The 17,337-nt window shown below is 33.3% G+C and overlaps 1 protein-coding gene across 1 annotated transcript in view; it reads left to right on the top strand.

Annotated features, from left to right (window-relative positions):
• Positions 1–17,337, top strand: part of LOC113395392 (lysosomal thioesterase PPT2 homolog) — a 266,083-nt gene that overhangs the window by 66,560 nt on the left and 182,186 nt on the right. The window lies entirely within an intron of this gene.

Here is a 17,337-nt window from a genome sequence, read left to right as displayed (position 1 = left end):
ATATTAACAGTTCGACAAAAAACGAATGAGGGTCAATTTGTTACTGAGGATTTAAGAGGCAAACATTCCAAACATGCAAAATTGACGCTAGAAACCGCCGAAGTTCGTAGATTTATTCAGTCAATACCACGTATAGAAAGCCACTACATCAGAGCACAGAGCACTCGTCAATATATAGAGGGAAGCAAGAGCTTAACGCAAATCTACAAAGATTATAAAGAAAAGTGTAAGTCGCAGTCTGAAAGATTCGTTAGTAAGTCTACATTCTCCAACATATTTCACAAAGACTTCAACATTTCATTTTTTCAGCCGAAAAAAGATCGCTGCGAGGTTTGTGTTTCGTATGAAAATAGTAATAATGAGGAGAAATTGTCATTACAGAAGATTTTTGATAACCACCAAATGGAGAAAAAATTAGCCAGACTAGAAAAACAACGGGACAAAGAAAAAGCTTCAAAATACTACGTTGTAGCCTGTTACGATTTACAGGCCGTTCTTACAGCTCCACGAGGAGAAGTTTCCGTTTTTTATTACATTTCGAAACTAGCTACATACAATTTGACGGTTTCTGAACTAGTGACGGGATTGACTACTTGTTTTGTGTGGTATGAGGGTCAAGGACAGAGAGGGGTTACGGAAATAGGTACTTGTATTTTAAAATTCATCGAAAATAAGTTGGTAAACGTAAATTCAGAAGATTTAGAACTTGTTTTCTTTTCCGATAATTGCTGTGGGCAGCAGAAGAACAAAATAATGATAGCACTGTATATTTACGCCATAAATAAATATAAGTTAAAAAGTATTACGCACAAGTTCCTTATTAAGGGACATACTCAAATGGAAGGTGATGCTGTTCACTCTACCATAGAAAAAGGTATCAAAAGATCACTGAAGTCTGGTCCTATTTATAGCCCTCAAGAATATATAAATATAATAAAAACTGCAAAAAAAAATCCACCTTACTTTGCAGTTCAAGAGCTAGCTTTTAACGACTTCTACGATATTAAAACAATGTGCGATAAAATTGGAAATAACTATTCTAAATCAACTGATAACTGTCAAATAAAATTAACAGATATAAAAATAATACAAGTTAGAAAAGATGATCCTCTGGCTTTTCATGTAAAAACATCCTATGCCGATGAAGATTTTAAGCGAATAGAAATAAGAAAATGTAATACAAGACAGCAGAAAACTGTATTCGCTATTCCAGAAAGTCTGGAAAAAGCTTATTCTGCAAAATTGCCAGTCAGTGAGAAAAAAAAGCAGGATATTTTAAAGCTAATTGAAAAACGGCACATTCCGCAAATCTACTATGATTTCTACAAATCTTTGTAATACATAGATTATTTTATATTTTTATGATAACTTTTAACTGATTTTGAGACTTGAAATGCCATTGATAATGATATTAGTATGATAAGAGTTTATGGTAATTTTATATAATATTAATAACTTATAAGTCTGATAGCTTGAAAAAAATATGGTAAATACATATTTTATTTTATTTAAATGCCAAAATAGCCACTTAAATATGTATCTTAAGGCTGTTGTTGTACCATGATAGTAGGAAAATGTCTTACTATCTTTATAATTATGTCTAATGTTTAAGAAACAAATTAAATTTTTACGTAGATTTTGATTGTTACAAAAATTTAGATTTTATTGTTTTGTTATTTTTTTGTTTAATTGTTAATTACAGTTTTTTTTTTTAATTCTTACATGATGTTACTTTATTTTAATTAACCTTTTTCGGTTTGAATCAGTAATTTCATTATATTCATTTCTCACTTATAGTATTAAAATTAAACATTTTCTACTCTTTAATAAGGTATCATTATTAATGAATACTTGACAATTTTAAAACTATTGTTAATTTTGGATGAGCAAGACAGTCGTAAGAGAAACATCTGACCTAAGTGAACTGTTTATAAAGTATCATCTTCCCCCAGTGCTATACCAGTGCCAATAAAAGTAAAATTACTAATAATACACTCACTAAACTTATTCAATATAAAGTAGAAGAATGTACCTTTAAAACAAGGTATAATTTAGGATATTGGAAGCCTTGGATCCGCAGCTATGATTTTTCGAACTTTTAAACGCGATTATCTCGGAACACTGTTTATGAAGATAATACCCTTTTGTTTGTGACGTGCGATATGTATTTCTTTAAATCATTAACATAAGCCTTAATTATATTTACATAGGTATTTTCATAATTATTTATAACATTGCCATAAAAAATTTCATCCCCTATTTAACACTCTAAGAAGAATTGAATTTTGAAAAATCCTTTCCACGTTCTCATTTACGTTCCATAAATAATTATTTTGCATATTTCATTCCGTTAAACCAACCAGTTTAGGCTGTGCGTTGTGAATCAGTCAGTCATTTTAAAACTTTATTAAGTAGCATTAACATCTAAATATACGTATATATCTTCGTGATAAAATATCACTCCAGGGAAATTTTGTATCAATATATTCGTTGCTGTCACTCCACGAGATGAAACCTCCTCATCCAATACATTGGAAATCTTAATCCAATACGCTGCGACAGCAAATGATTTATACTGGGAAGCGATGGTGATCGGCAGCGATAAAATGCTGCTGATAGTGAAGGAAAATCGAAGGTAGGTGGTTTTATATTTACTTATTTTGTAATGTAGTATAGGTATACTGTTATGTATATATGAGCTTACTTGATGGTAGGGCTTAGTGTAAGCCCGTTTGGGTTAGGACCACCCACCCATCACATGCCGCCAAACAGCAATACTTTGTATTTTAGTATTCCAATTTGAAGAGTGAGTGAGCCTGAGTAACTACAGGAACATATGTCGCAGAAGGAGGAGTTGTGAGAGCCTGAGGCCTCTGCCGAAGAAAACAAGAGGGAAGCCTATCAGAGCATACGCAAGCGAACCTGTCATGCCCACCCAAAAGACGACGTGGGTAGCGCTGTTTATTTAGTGAGTATACCGGTGTGATGGGGTGCACCACGCGCATATCACCAACGTCTATTTACGTCTATTGGCGGTGGTGACCACTTACCAGTAGGTAGCCCGTCAGCCTACATATTCACATATAAATTAAAATAATTATGTCATTTTGTTCTGTGACTGTACACACACACACATCGGTGTGTTGGCAAAGAAAAAAAAATAAGGGTCTTTGTTAACGTTAATTGGTCAGCATGTGTTATGTCAAAAATCAAAATCAAAATATACTTTTGAATCGTCATTTTACAAAACTATATTAAGTTCAACTACCACTGGTTCGGAATGTAGATTATACCGAGAACTCTTTTTCAAGTCTTGTAGGTTCATTGACTCACTATTTTTAAGCCGGTACATAACAATACCAAAATAAGTGTATTTGTTTGGTGGTAGAATATTTGATGCGTGGGTGATACCTACTAAGAAAGAAAGAAAGAAATGTTTATTAGGACACGACACAATTATAAAAGTATAAAAATTAAAAAAAGAAAAACAACAAAAATAAAAAACATTTTAACTAATTATAACTACTAACTTAATCTACAAAAAAAAAACAACAACAATAAAACAAAACAATGACAGGTAACGTGTCCTAAAGGTGTACCATTCAGCTTCCAAGTTGGGTTCAAGAACCCAACGCTGATTTTCAATGGTACCCTATGTGGTTGTGACGGGCTGTGACAATATACTTAGAATAATATTCAATATAATACTTAAACATACAATAAAAATATATAAATTTTAAACAAATAATTATTATGCATTATACATTATTAAAAACTTTGCTTTAGAATCTATTAGCTAATTGCATTTTTTATTTTCATTAGCTTATAATCGGGGGGACGCGGGGGAAGGAACGCAAGCTGTCGGTTTACAGTCGCGCGCGCGCCGGCAGTGGATCGACGCGGTCACGTATCCTTCCATTGTGGATTATTTGAAATTATTTATTGTTTATTATTATAAATACAAATACAAAAGAAAAAAAATATATAATATACAAAGTTAGTGAGTTTAATCCGAAAGTTGTGCTTTGTTACAACGGTAAGTAGAATATAATTATTGTTTATACCTTATGTAACTCAACTGTATACATTAATATATTATTATCTGCCAGACGAACCATACAGCATATGTACAACCTCTAAGAAGTGGAACCATAAAACAGTAGCAGCCTTTGCAGCAGTGCGAAGTTGATATACCAATCTGAGCTATGAGCTACAGAGCCATACCTTTAAGGTAAGAAATAAATAATTATCATAATAAATATTCATTATTCAATTATACCTGCTACATTAATATATATAAATGTTAAATTATAATTTTTTAATATTTAGGCAAGATACTTATTTCAATAAATTAATTTAATAATCATAAACTAATAAAAACTAACAGTATTAGATAAGTTGTATATAAAGTATGTGTATACAAATACTTATATTATAATTATATGAGATATTCAATATAACGAGAAAAAAAAAAAAAAAAAAAAATATAACCTACTTGGTCTACACATATTATGTCATTTTGTTATATGAATACTATAATTATATGTAGTATTGATTAATTAGAAAAAACAAATTATGACTGAAGCTGTAGATTATGTAAACATAGTTTGTATCTATAACGAAATATATTAATGGTTTTCAGGATCCGAAGGGGAGGCGGCAGGTTGTTCCAGCACTTCGTTGCTGCATAGCGGAAACTATCACGAAAGGTTGCTAATCGATGAAGAGGCACGCTAAGCATATAAGACGATGATCTCGTGGGATATTTTCTTTTGCCCAACTCAACTTACTATAGATATAAAGGTGCTTTATTTTGAATAGCACCAAATAGGAGGGTTCCAAGATGTAATTGCCTTCGATATTCCATCTTAATCATCCTTGCGGTATTAAGGTATGGGGATACATGTGCGCGAGACGGAATTTGGAAGCAATACCTGAGACATGCATCTTGTACTCGCTGTATTAGGTTTCTTGAGCGTGCGTGCAGTCTAGGTCCTATAGCATCAGCATAATTAAGTTTAGACAGTACCAGACTATCACAAAGTTGAATTCGCATGTCTTTGCTAAGAACATCTCATATCCTATACAACACTTTTAATCTGTAAAAACAATTACGAACTGTACTGATGGCGTGCTTTTCGAATCTTAATTCCTCATCAATCAACAAGCCCAAGTTTCGCGCTTCTTTAACGCGTTCGATTTTCTTACCTTTAATTTGTATGTTAGGGTTTATGATACCAATTAGATTGATTTGTTACTTCGTTTCTAATATGATGTACTTAGTTTTTTCGGGATTCAGTACGAGATTATGAGATTCTGACCATTGCGTAATATGACTCAAATCATTATTCAACTTTTGAATAGCCACCTTAGCGTCAGATGGCTTAAACGATATATAAATTTGTATATCATCAGCGTTAATGTGGTATTTGCAGTGTTTAATGCTGTTAACAATATCAGCACAATATAGTGCAAAGATGATTGGTCCTAGTATAGAACCTTGCGGAACGCCTTTATTGACAGCGCAATAGTCTGAAAGCACCCGGGAACCGTTCTCATTAACTACCTCAACCATTTGTTTACGATTTCTCAAGTAACTTGCGAATCATTTAATTGTTTTGAAAACCGAAGAACCGAGCTCTATCAATGGTATCAAAAGCACGACAAAAATCCAATAAAACAAGAATCGTTCCCTCGCCTACGTCCAGACCGCAAAGAACATTGTCTGTAACATCCATTAGCGCAGTAGTGGTGCTGTGATTTTTACGAAATCCAGATTGCATAAGTGGTAAAACATTGTTATTCTCTAAGAATCGTGTCGATTGGATACAGACAATTCTTTCTAATATTTTCGATATGCAGGGTAATATGCTAATGGGGCGTAGATCCTTAAGTTCACAAGTACTATCCTTCTTGGGAATTGGTTTAACTATCGCGGTCTGCCAAATATTCGGAAATATACCCGTTTCGATAGATGTATTTAAGATTTTAATTATAACTGGTAAAGTACGTGGTAACGACAATAAAAGCATGTCTAACGATATTCCATCCACACCAATGGCGTTAGACTTCAACGAACGCAGTATTTGTAAAATTTCGACTTCGTTAGTCGGCGATAATTTAAAAACAGCTGTACCAAACTTGTTCGATTCATAATAATTCATTGCTTCTATTGAAACGTGATTCCTACTTGGCACATTAAGGAAGTAGTTATTTATCATAGTCGGGCCATTATGTTCTGGTATATTTTGATCGTGTTTTTGTTTTATATGTATAACTTTCTTTAAATGTTTCCAAAGTACAATTGAGTTTTTAATATTGGAATTAATATGGAAATTAAGATAAGCAGATTTCTCCCTATGTATTGCCTGTACTACTTGTCGTTTCAGATCTTTATAGTAATTTAAACGCGAATCCGCTTTAGACATCCTTGCCTGAGTTTGAGCTTCATCTCTACGTCTCATCAATAATATAACGTTATATGTAATCCAAGTATAGTGACTCTCTCTGATGGTGACAATCTTAATAGGGGCAATAGCATCAAATACCCAAAGTAAGTATCCAGTGAACTGACTTACCATGTCATTAATGTCCTCAATTTTGCACATGGCCTGCCAATTAATTAAACTAAGTGTGTTTGTGAGATATTCTGTGTTAATATCTTTTAGCGGTCTGAACATAAAAATCTTTGTTGGAGTTTTATTTCTCTTAATATTTATTTCACAAGATACAAATGCATGGCTGCTAAGCTCTGCAATATGTTCTACAACAATATTGTCAACCCTTGTATTAGAGCAAATGAGATCTATCAAAGTTTCACTGTTAGCCGTAAAATTACGCCGAAAATTTAATAATTTAATAATTAATAATTTATTATTAAGCCGAAAAATTGTTAGGCTTAGTGACATGTTGTGTCAAACCGTGAGTCGATAAAAATGTGTTCAATATTTGTTTCTGATAATCGTGAGTTCTAAGGTATTCCATGTTAAAATCTCCTAATAAATGTAAGCAATCGTGATAAGGCAATGCACTAATTGTTTCTGACAATGCATCAAAAAAACCGGATGTATTCGACCATGGGGGGCCGTATAAGCCGTATAAGCCGTTCCAACAACTATAGTCTTGCCGTTCAATTTTATGAGTATCCACATTTTTTCAACCAAATGAACAACAAGATGTACAAGTGTACGCGCAGGCATACCACATTTTATATAAAAGCCAACACCACCACCTCTTGAACGTATCTCTGTAGGTCGCGGTATATGACGTAATCGATAACCCGGTACATGAGGGGCTCTGCCATCTTCTCCCGGACGCAACCAAGTAACATTAATGGCTATCACATCGGCTTTATGGCGCTCCATTAATACTATGAACTCCTCACGATGTGACCCAAGCGAGCCCGGGTTGAATAAACCAAATTTAAGATTGCTCATGTTAACCATTTGATAGTAAATATATAAAAATGAGGATAACTAAGATGTATCATTATGAATATAAGTAAAATAATAAATTTAATAGTATTAATAAATAGAGAATAATTATAAAGCACAACCCCCGCTTCATGCGCATTAACAAAATGATAATTTAGTATTATAAAAATATATAAATGAAATAATATATATCTTATCTATAATATATCTTATGATACAAAGCAGGGCCACGATACTGTTGCTATCATTGTACATTCTACATCTCTCATAACTATAAATTATTGTGAAATGGTAAAATTCAAATGAAATCTTGAAAACATAATTAATTATAGAAATATAAAAAATATAAATAATCATAATAAAATAAAAAGAGCGTTTACAATACATATACAATAAGTTTTCACTAAAAAAACATAAAATATACAATACAATATACAAACTTAATTTTTGCCAAAAATTTTACAGATATCGTTTTCCGATCGTACACGTTGAACTGCCGCATCCGTCTCACGTCGCATTGATATCCTCCCGTCACGACTCCATATGTAACGCCAGCCATGACGTTTCCCCTCTTCCCTGTCCTTATAAAAGAGAAGGCGGTTAACTCGTGTAAGATGTTAATAAAGTAGATTCGAGAGGGGTTGCCGTCAATGTTGCCAGACGTATCAATTCCGCGTCGCACCCGCGCCGACTTTAAATCGTCCCGCAAAAACCGCCGCGCCAATCGCACTACGACAAGTCGCGGTCGGCGATCTTCATTTGGCGACAACTGGTGTCGAAATCCGACACGTTCGGCACTGACAGTGTCGCGAGGGTCGAATGTAATGCCCAGATTCCTGGAGCCTGAGTCAGGTGCACCACATTTTCACCTTTATGTTCTGGTACACTTGATATTTGAACGTCATTCAACAATGTACTCTGTTCCGTATCATTAATATCTGCTTTCAATGACCCAATTGTTTCATTAATTTGTGTATTGTTACTTTCTACATTAATATTCAGGCATTTTTCCTCTAAAGACGTCATACGGTCTTCAACCAAGGGTGGACACCCTTTTGTTAAATTCAGCCATGTTCTCATTCAGCCTTCCTAACTCCAGCCTGAAAGAAGTCATCTCCCGCGTAACTGAAATGAGCTCTATTCTTAGTAGTCTTATTTCCTCTGCCAATGATCCTGCAGAAGTTTTATCTACCGCATGGGCGTCTATAAATAGCTCTTCAGTAGGCGATTCAGCAGTAGGCAGAGACGACACATCCAGCGTGCAGGGAGGCGGGAGTCGGGGCTTATATTGACACATGAACGATGGAATACCGAATTGCATTTATTGTATTTAGCGCCATCTGTTGTTGAGAGGAACTTGCCGCATTGATTGCATTTGTTAGCCATGATTTGAGTATAACGTAGTACTTTGTATATCCGATAGATGGCACACTAAGATAAGTAACAATTGCTAATTAATTAAGCAGTATTAATTTAATAACTTCTTAAGCTTGAAGTATATGATTGATATGTTTATTATATACGAATAACGCACGAATCACTAATGAATAAGTTGTACTATTAGCTTTGATTGTTGTTTTTCTTTTTTGTGCGGGTACCTACGCATTCGCTAATTCAAACAGCTGATTGTTGTATCCGATAAACAACACTTATATCACGAGCTTTACAGTCTTATAATAATTCACTCACTTTGTGAAACTCGCGTAAATGTTTAAATAAACTTTTGAGAACAATATCCGACTTTTATTATATTATTTGTTTGAAAATATACAGAGAAATTATTGTCACCGCCAAACGTCAACGTCAACTCAAAGACGGGCTTGTACAAAACTCTACTGCCAATTGTTTTACAATTTATTTGAAGAAGAATGCCATTAGATTCATAAAAACATATTTAGTGTCGAGCTATATAGGTATATAACAATACTAAAATATAAAACTAGCTTAATCCAGTTTTTAGTCCATCAACGGTAGATAATATTCGATTTTGTTGATGTAAAATTAAAAATAACTTTGAAAAAAAACTAACAAATTATGTTATATAGCTTGCTACATCTTAGCGCTCGAACTACGTTCGTAATCCACTCCGCTCGTACACACCTGCGCGCAATCACATAATGATAGCTGAAAGGGATTTTTTGTCTCATCCTCGTGTCCGGATGAAACAACGTACGGTTATTGAAATCGATGTTACACGTTGATTAAAAATCGACGAAAAACTGTAACGGGAAATTTTCGCCGCCTCTATTTTTTTGTGTCTGTGGCGAACGATTTATACAAACATGGAATAAAAGTGTCCCGAATGTATGTGTGCATGTGTTTTTCTAAGAGTCTGTCGATATTAAAATCTCTATAAATACTATTATTATTATTTATTTATAAATTAGTATTAATTTGGTATGAGCCCCAAGAAAGGTTTTTCTACCTCACACCTACGACTGAAGTCGCAAGCGAAAATTATTGATATATAATTTTGCGATAAACTCAATTGGTTTTGATGAAATAAGGACTGAACGGTATCTTGGAATAATTCCTTAAATAAAGCATTGTAATTGTAATTTTAATTTCGAAGATTAACAGGACAAACATACGGACAAAAGGAAGTTAAAATTATATATATATATATATAAATATATCTTGTAATTATATTTCTATTGTCTTTATAAAAACTATAAAACACTGATAGTTTTATTCTAAAATATTGTCCGTTGATCTAATAATGTTTATGATGGGAGTCATTACATTGGTTTTAACAAAACCAAACATTAAAATAAGTTCTCCAACTTTACTTTTTCAGTAATTATTAATATAACTATTATATTTCTATCGTAGTGCGTTTTTCGTTATAACTATATTTTGTTTCCGTTTGATCAATTGGACGAAGCCGCAGCTTGAGGAAATGCAACGGCCCATAAAATATTAAGTGTTATTTTTTCTAATATAAATTTCTAAATCTAAGGAACTGCTTCATTATATAAGATATTCTCACGTATTTCTATTTTCAATAATTTACCAAATAAAATTACAAATCCTCTTACGTTTCATTTATGGGTTACAAATTGGAACAATAATGTAAATCAATATTTTTATTTGTGGGAGATAAATTTGTTTATCCATGTTCTAAATTTGAAATATAACCAGCAACTAGGAGTTCAATTAACAGACCCGTTATTAATGGCCGTTCCGGTCGTCCGATTAAACTCAATCCGGGATCCGCAAGGGCCGGTGACAACAACTGTTAACTGTTGGTATTAAATTTCAACAAAACAAAACTTTATCAATTTTGTATTTATTAACAAAAATAATGTTAAAGAGTTCGATACCTTTTGCTAATTAAAGTATAGCTTTTTGTATGATCATTTAAATAGGCAAAAATGTACATACAATTTTCACATATTCAGAATCAATTAATTTTAACCTACGAGTATCTAATTTTATGTCATCATAATCATAGTACAACCAATCACAGTCCAGGAAGGTAAAACAAAGACCCCGTTCCTCCATTCGTATCTTGCTACACCTATAATGTTTATAAATAAATATAACGTTTTCAATAAACATTAAATAAACAATATATTAGATCCAACTCGACATCACCGGGCTCCAGGGAAAGGCACGCACTAATTACCGAAGAGAATCCAATGCAATAAATCACGGGCATAATATAACGCAGTCGCGTCGCACAGGAATGCACGCCCCAAATCCACGGTACAATTTGAATTTCGAAATTCGTACCGCTTCGTAATTTGAATTCGGTGTCACTGGACAGTTGCGCTTTTTTTTATTTTGAGTGACGAAAGAGTTTATATGGATTGCTATTTGTTTTCGTAGCTGTAGTATTTTATTTTTCTATTTGGAATAAAATTTTAGATAATATATAAACGTAGAGGCAAATATTATATACCTATAACATAATTTTAATTTAACTGTCAGGCGAATCGCCATCAGTGTACAGATTTCTAAAAGGGCGGTAGTAGTCTCCTTCCATCACGTGATCCTCCTGCTCGTTTACCAACTATTTCATAAGAAAAGTCTCGATAAATGATTATTTTATTATTTGTCTTAAGTCAATATTGCATTACTGCTAGTATATGAATTATTATTTATAATCAGTCGTGTATTATATTCTATTTTTTTTTCATGTTGATTAAAAATTAGACATTAAATCAATTGCAATTTTAAAAATGGAACGTCATTAAAAAAGTATGTAATAAAAATCTAGTCTAAATTCAAATTACGAAGTCTGGAGCGGACGCGTTCAGTACATTTTCGCGTTCCTCCCTGCTGGTTATTTATGAACAGTCACTGAGCTATGTAATAATCTGAGGCGGGATTTAATTTGTAGGACTGATTTCACACTAGGGTGCGAGTGAGATGGTCTTATATACATTTTGAAAAGATGAAAAAAGATAGAGAACCCTACCCTGAGATCGTTAGCGGTTTCAGCAGACAGGCTGTAATGGAAATCGGTGATACTTTATTTTGAGTTCTTTCTGGTGTAGTAAATAGAATAGATTTGTTTGCTCGAATTGGTTTTCCTCTGTCGGGTTTGTTAAGGAACCTTTCAGTGGTTCGGTGCTAATGACGGTTGGAGATTTTGATTTGAAGTCCAAAGAATTGGTTTCAAAACTTTGTAAACGATTATAATCTATTTGTACGTGCTTATATTGTTAATACTTTTAATAGTTACTCAGTCTTATATTAGGTATTATGTCTGTGACATAGACTAACGTATAAACTGATTTTGACGAATGAGATGAGGTCATATAGCGGTTGATCTTGTTATAGTTATGTAACACGCGGTTGGAGAATTTTCAAAACAATAAACCTATGAAAAACTATGTTTTATCTTATAATACCAGCAGAGCGTAAATTAACCTTATGGTAAGTGGTCGCCACCATTCATAAACATTGGCGCGTAGTTGCATTGGATCATTCATTCTGTGAACTGGAAACCAATAATTCTAATTATTGCTGTTCGACGGTAGAATGTCGGATGAGTGGGTGATACATATCCAGACGGATTTGCACAAATCTTTAGATAACTTCCATCAAATTAAACGCGTATGCAGATTCTGCTATGTACTTTGTAAGTATGTATAATTAATTTATCCAAGTTTATTATTGAAACGAAATTATTTTATGAGTGAACTTACAAAAATCGTCACGACACAATAACCGTTATGCCAACACCACACGACCTTCCTCTGTCTTTTCTATCTGTCCGTTTCTTTTTATTATAGACGTTTTTATATAACAATATTTAAAGTTATTTTTAATTTAAAAAATTTCTAGTCATTTAATTAGTTTCAAACGTCGCTGACTCATTTCACTGTCTGTTATTTCGATCCAACTCAGTTGCCCAATACGCCTTTTTGTTTTATATATGGAATTTTTAATAGTCTATTATCATTCTTGCATATTATAAAGGGCCTTTTTAATTCGCCAAACATCTCCAATGCGCAATCAAAACGAGCTTACCCAATATAAGCCTGTAAATTTCCCTCTGCTGGGCTAAAGCCTCCTCTCACTTTGAGGAGAAGGTTTGGAACATATTCCACCACGCTGCTCCAATTCGAGTTGATGGAATACACATGGGGCAGAATTTCATTGAAATTAGACACATGAAGGTTTCCTCACGATGTTTTCCTTCATCGCCGAGCACGAGATGAATTATAAACACAAATTAAGCACATGAAAATTCAGTGGTACCTGCATGGGTTTGAACCCGAAATCATCGGTTAAGATGCACGCGTTCTAACCATTGGGCCATCTCGGCAAAACGAGCTCATGAGTCTAATATCGACTGATTTTTTTTTTATAGTTTAAAAAAAGAAACTTAAAGAAAGAGCCTTTTTTCGTTCACTCATTTTGATACTTTAAAAAAATATTCGAATTGACCAAATATCGGTTTTTTTAGCACTTGCCAATTTTACCAACTTCACTTAGCCGGCTAACAAGTTTCATGCAATGATGTTATATCTTAATTAATTTTGCACAATTCACCTTACCCCAAGTGTGAAGCTGCGTTTAGTAATACAAGTGCTGTAATCCCACTGTCGTGGGGCGGTGATTAATTAATCTAAAACAATACTAAACTAATTACCTGGCTCTGCCTGTTATCTCAATTGTCTTCGAGTTTAATGTTTAAGGTGATATGTTCTTTGTCTACGTCTCACCATCAGGACCGGATTATCCGGTCCGGATATATTATTATTAAGCAGTGTCCCGTCTTGGGGCCCATCGGCAGGCGGCATAGAGTTTCGTATTGTTAATGTAATTGTTGTAATATAGTAAAAAAACATCGTAATTATAAGTAAAATTACATTGGGGTAGATATGGTAAGGAGTCCAGAGACGTGCATAGCCTAGGAGCCCAGACATGGACCATAAGCGTTTGTAATGTTATATATATATTTTATTATAGAAAGGATACATACATAGATAGATGCTTGTGTTTTTTTTTATCACATATATATTTTTTATGTTATTGGAAGGCAGACATGCAAATGGATCATCTGATGGTATGAAGCCACCACAGTATAGAGATTGGTTCATATCGACAATGCACCGACCTTGAGAGCTAATGTTATGTCCAGCAGTTACACTGGCTCACTTACCCTTCAAACCGGGACACAACAATACTTTGTATTGCACTATTGGACGCAACTACCCAGACAGGCTACTTGCACAAAGCCCTAATGCCAAAAGATAACAATTTATTAACAATGTTTAAGATTTATTTTTGTAATTCTTACTGTTGCTGATTTTATAAAACCACTTTTGAAATATTAATATCATAGATCAAGTATTCCAGTAGTATTCAAGCCCAACCAATGTTTTAAATTAAAAAATAAATAAGTTGTATTATAGTATTAGTTTTGTTATTATAGTTCTTAATTTTAATGTTTAATAAAAAGCAATAAATTTAAATATAAAATCGTTGTCTATTTTTTTGCACCTGCAACAATATCTTCGATGGCAATTAAAAATACAATTTGAAATTGGAACTCCATTAATGATACGACAGTTACACTTGTTCCATCGTTAGCCCATTTGTTTGCCGCAACGCGACCTAATCCCGGCCTTGTTCCGGGATAATCCGGGATCACGAATCATGACACTATTGTTGTAAGTGTGAAACCGACACAAATAGGCCTACGGCTTTACGCGACCCTAATGTTACCCCATCAATGTGTTTGATATACGAATTTGGTCTTTGCTTCAGAAACTTAAAGATTTAATTTAGTTTAGCAACTATTCATTCGCATATTGACGATATAAAAGTATTTATTTAAAAAATATCCTGAGCATAACACAACATTATGAGTCTTATTGCTATTAAATTTTAAGTATTTTTTTGTTTGATGTATAACTTGTATATGCGACAATTTCGTTTTGATTCCTCTTTTGTTATGGAACAAGGGATGTGCTTTTGAGTGAATTTTATTTTAAACGCTCATTGTGGGGGGCTAATAACGAGATTATTATTTGTGTTTAGGGAGGATTGTTCAAATATTACTATTGCTTGTTAAATGAAACGGCAAATTTGCTCTTAGTCAGTCTATTTTTATGGAAAATTAGTTTGCATAGATATTTATAATTTTTTTTGCATTCAACAACAACCCGCCGAGGCTTTCGTCAAGGGCTCTGACTCCTGATTCTCATATGGGAAGAAGAACGGGGTGTAGGTTCGGCAGATTGGTCTAAAGTCAGATATGACGGAGAAGACGATTCGCACCAACTTTAGTCGCTGGCTCAAATGAAGGCACAGCGTATTCACGTATAGGCTAACAGAGATGCGGTTGCTTTAATAAGAGAGATAAAAAGAAAACATCAAACTTCTCTCACGAGTGAGACGTGTCTGTTGACTCTGCGCATCTTATCCTTATAGAAGTGTCATTTGGCTAAGGTGCCATTATAGGTGAAGAGTTTAGTAAGGCTGTCCTCGACAGTGAGAGACGCTGATGGTGATACAGTGTCTCACTTACAGCCTTACTCTATCTAAGCTCCTTAGCAGATATTTACATTTTTATCTTTTTAATATTAAAAATGTATATTTGCTGAATTATTTCATTGGCATACACAAACCGTTAGTGTAACTGAAATAAAACCACGGAACTATGAAATTATAAGTAAATTGTAAAACGCGATGCAACTGCTGGGTATTATGCAAAGAACCACTAAACCTTATTGCCCATAACGTAAACGTCAACGTTTACGACATTAGACTACGCCTAACGATCTACTTTAGGCGCAACGACAAAGCTACGACACGATATCACGAAAAAGTAAAACGATAAATATTTATTTTATGTAATAAAATTATGATGTTTGGTGTGATTTTTTTATTTGAAAGCAACGTATATTAATCGTATCAGAACGCAACGTTTCGACTTAAAAGATGTGTCTATCGAGTATGCTGAGGTACAGAAATGGTTTTATTTTTCCTTATATGATTTTTTATTACGTACACCTCAATTTTATGACTTAACTACATTTTTATATTTTATTTTTCTTATATGTATTTAATAATTTAATTTGTTAAAGAGTTTTATTTGTAACAAACCGTTACTCTATTTTCCTTTTTCACACATACTTTGCTTTGTTTTTAGGATTAAATAATCCTCCTTATAAAATAATTATGGCAATTATGAGGGCCTATTTCGTCTTTGGAAACCGCTAATCTTACTAAAAATGTCGTGCTTCTCCAAAATCATTGGTCCCGGGTGTTATATAAATCTAACTGATTATCCCTTTCATTTTACTGATTCATTTAAAATTAGTTACTAATGTTTTCTTTCAAAACATACTCTACTCTGTACCGTAGTTATATTAGAATTTATTTAGATATTTTGTTGTAACTTAGTACCAAATAACCAATCACATAAATTGATTCATAATAATTGTTATGTTATTGAAAATTCAAGTCATTTTAAAAGAGTCAAATACTTTAAAAAAATATCTGCAATTTTGAAGGCGATTAATCACATTAACTACTATTTCTTTCATTCAATACAGATTTAACAAAATAATGAAACAGTTTAAAAATAAGAATTTTGTACTTCAACTTAACATGCAGGAAAAGAAGGAAAACAAAAGACCTGGCACCAATATTTAGGAAAAGCACGACATTTTTAGTAAGGGCGAAATAGGTCTAATAATTGCCAACATGATTTTTTTTAAGGAGCTGGCACGTTAAGAAAACAGAAACGATTGATTATTTTAAAGATTAAAAAGTACTAAAGTAAGTTTGTGTCAATGTTTAATCGAATAAAACGGTTTCATCTTTATCGGTTTCATCCCGTTACTTATAAAACAATTCGAACGAGTCTCTACATCCGTTCGATAATTATCGTCGATACACATTGACGACGCCCGCGGGCGCCGTGAGACACAAGTAGGTACACTTTAATACGATGTAAATATATTATTTGCGGGGACAAACCGACGAACATTACGGGAATTGCTTTCGTTTTATTTGACTTAACTTATTTATCTGTCTCGTTCTAATCACGTGATAAAGGGTGAGTAATCTTATTGAATCGGTTTTTATATAAAGTAGAGTCAAATATAAGTATGTAATGCAAGATGTTATATTATATACTTACTAGATGAACATTATATACATAAATAAAGATAGAGCCACGATAGTCAAGTATTTAGAAAGCGTATATCTCAACACTTGAGTGTAATTTAGCTCATGTAAGCGCCACTGAACGAACTCGGCAGTTATTAAATTATATTAATTTGGAGGTTAAGGAAATTTTTGGAAGGAAACCTAAATGTATCGTATTAAAATCTGACATACTGAGGTAGCATAGTAGAATAAGCTTAAAACCTCCTTCGAATGTGAAGATTAAGTGACCTGTAATTACAAAAAAGGACCTACAAAATTTAGCCTG

Source organism: Vanessa tameamea, chromosome 4 (genome assembly GCF_037043105.1).
Source record: "Vanessa tameamea isolate UH-Manoa-2023 chromosome 4, ilVanTame1 primary haplotype, whole genome shotgun sequence".
NCBI classification, from domain to species: domain Eukaryota; kingdom Metazoa; phylum Arthropoda; class Insecta; order Lepidoptera; family Nymphalidae; genus Vanessa; species Vanessa tameamea.
The sequence above is the reverse complement of the archived record's forward strand: the minus strand, read 5'-3'. Positions and strand labels throughout refer to the sequence as shown.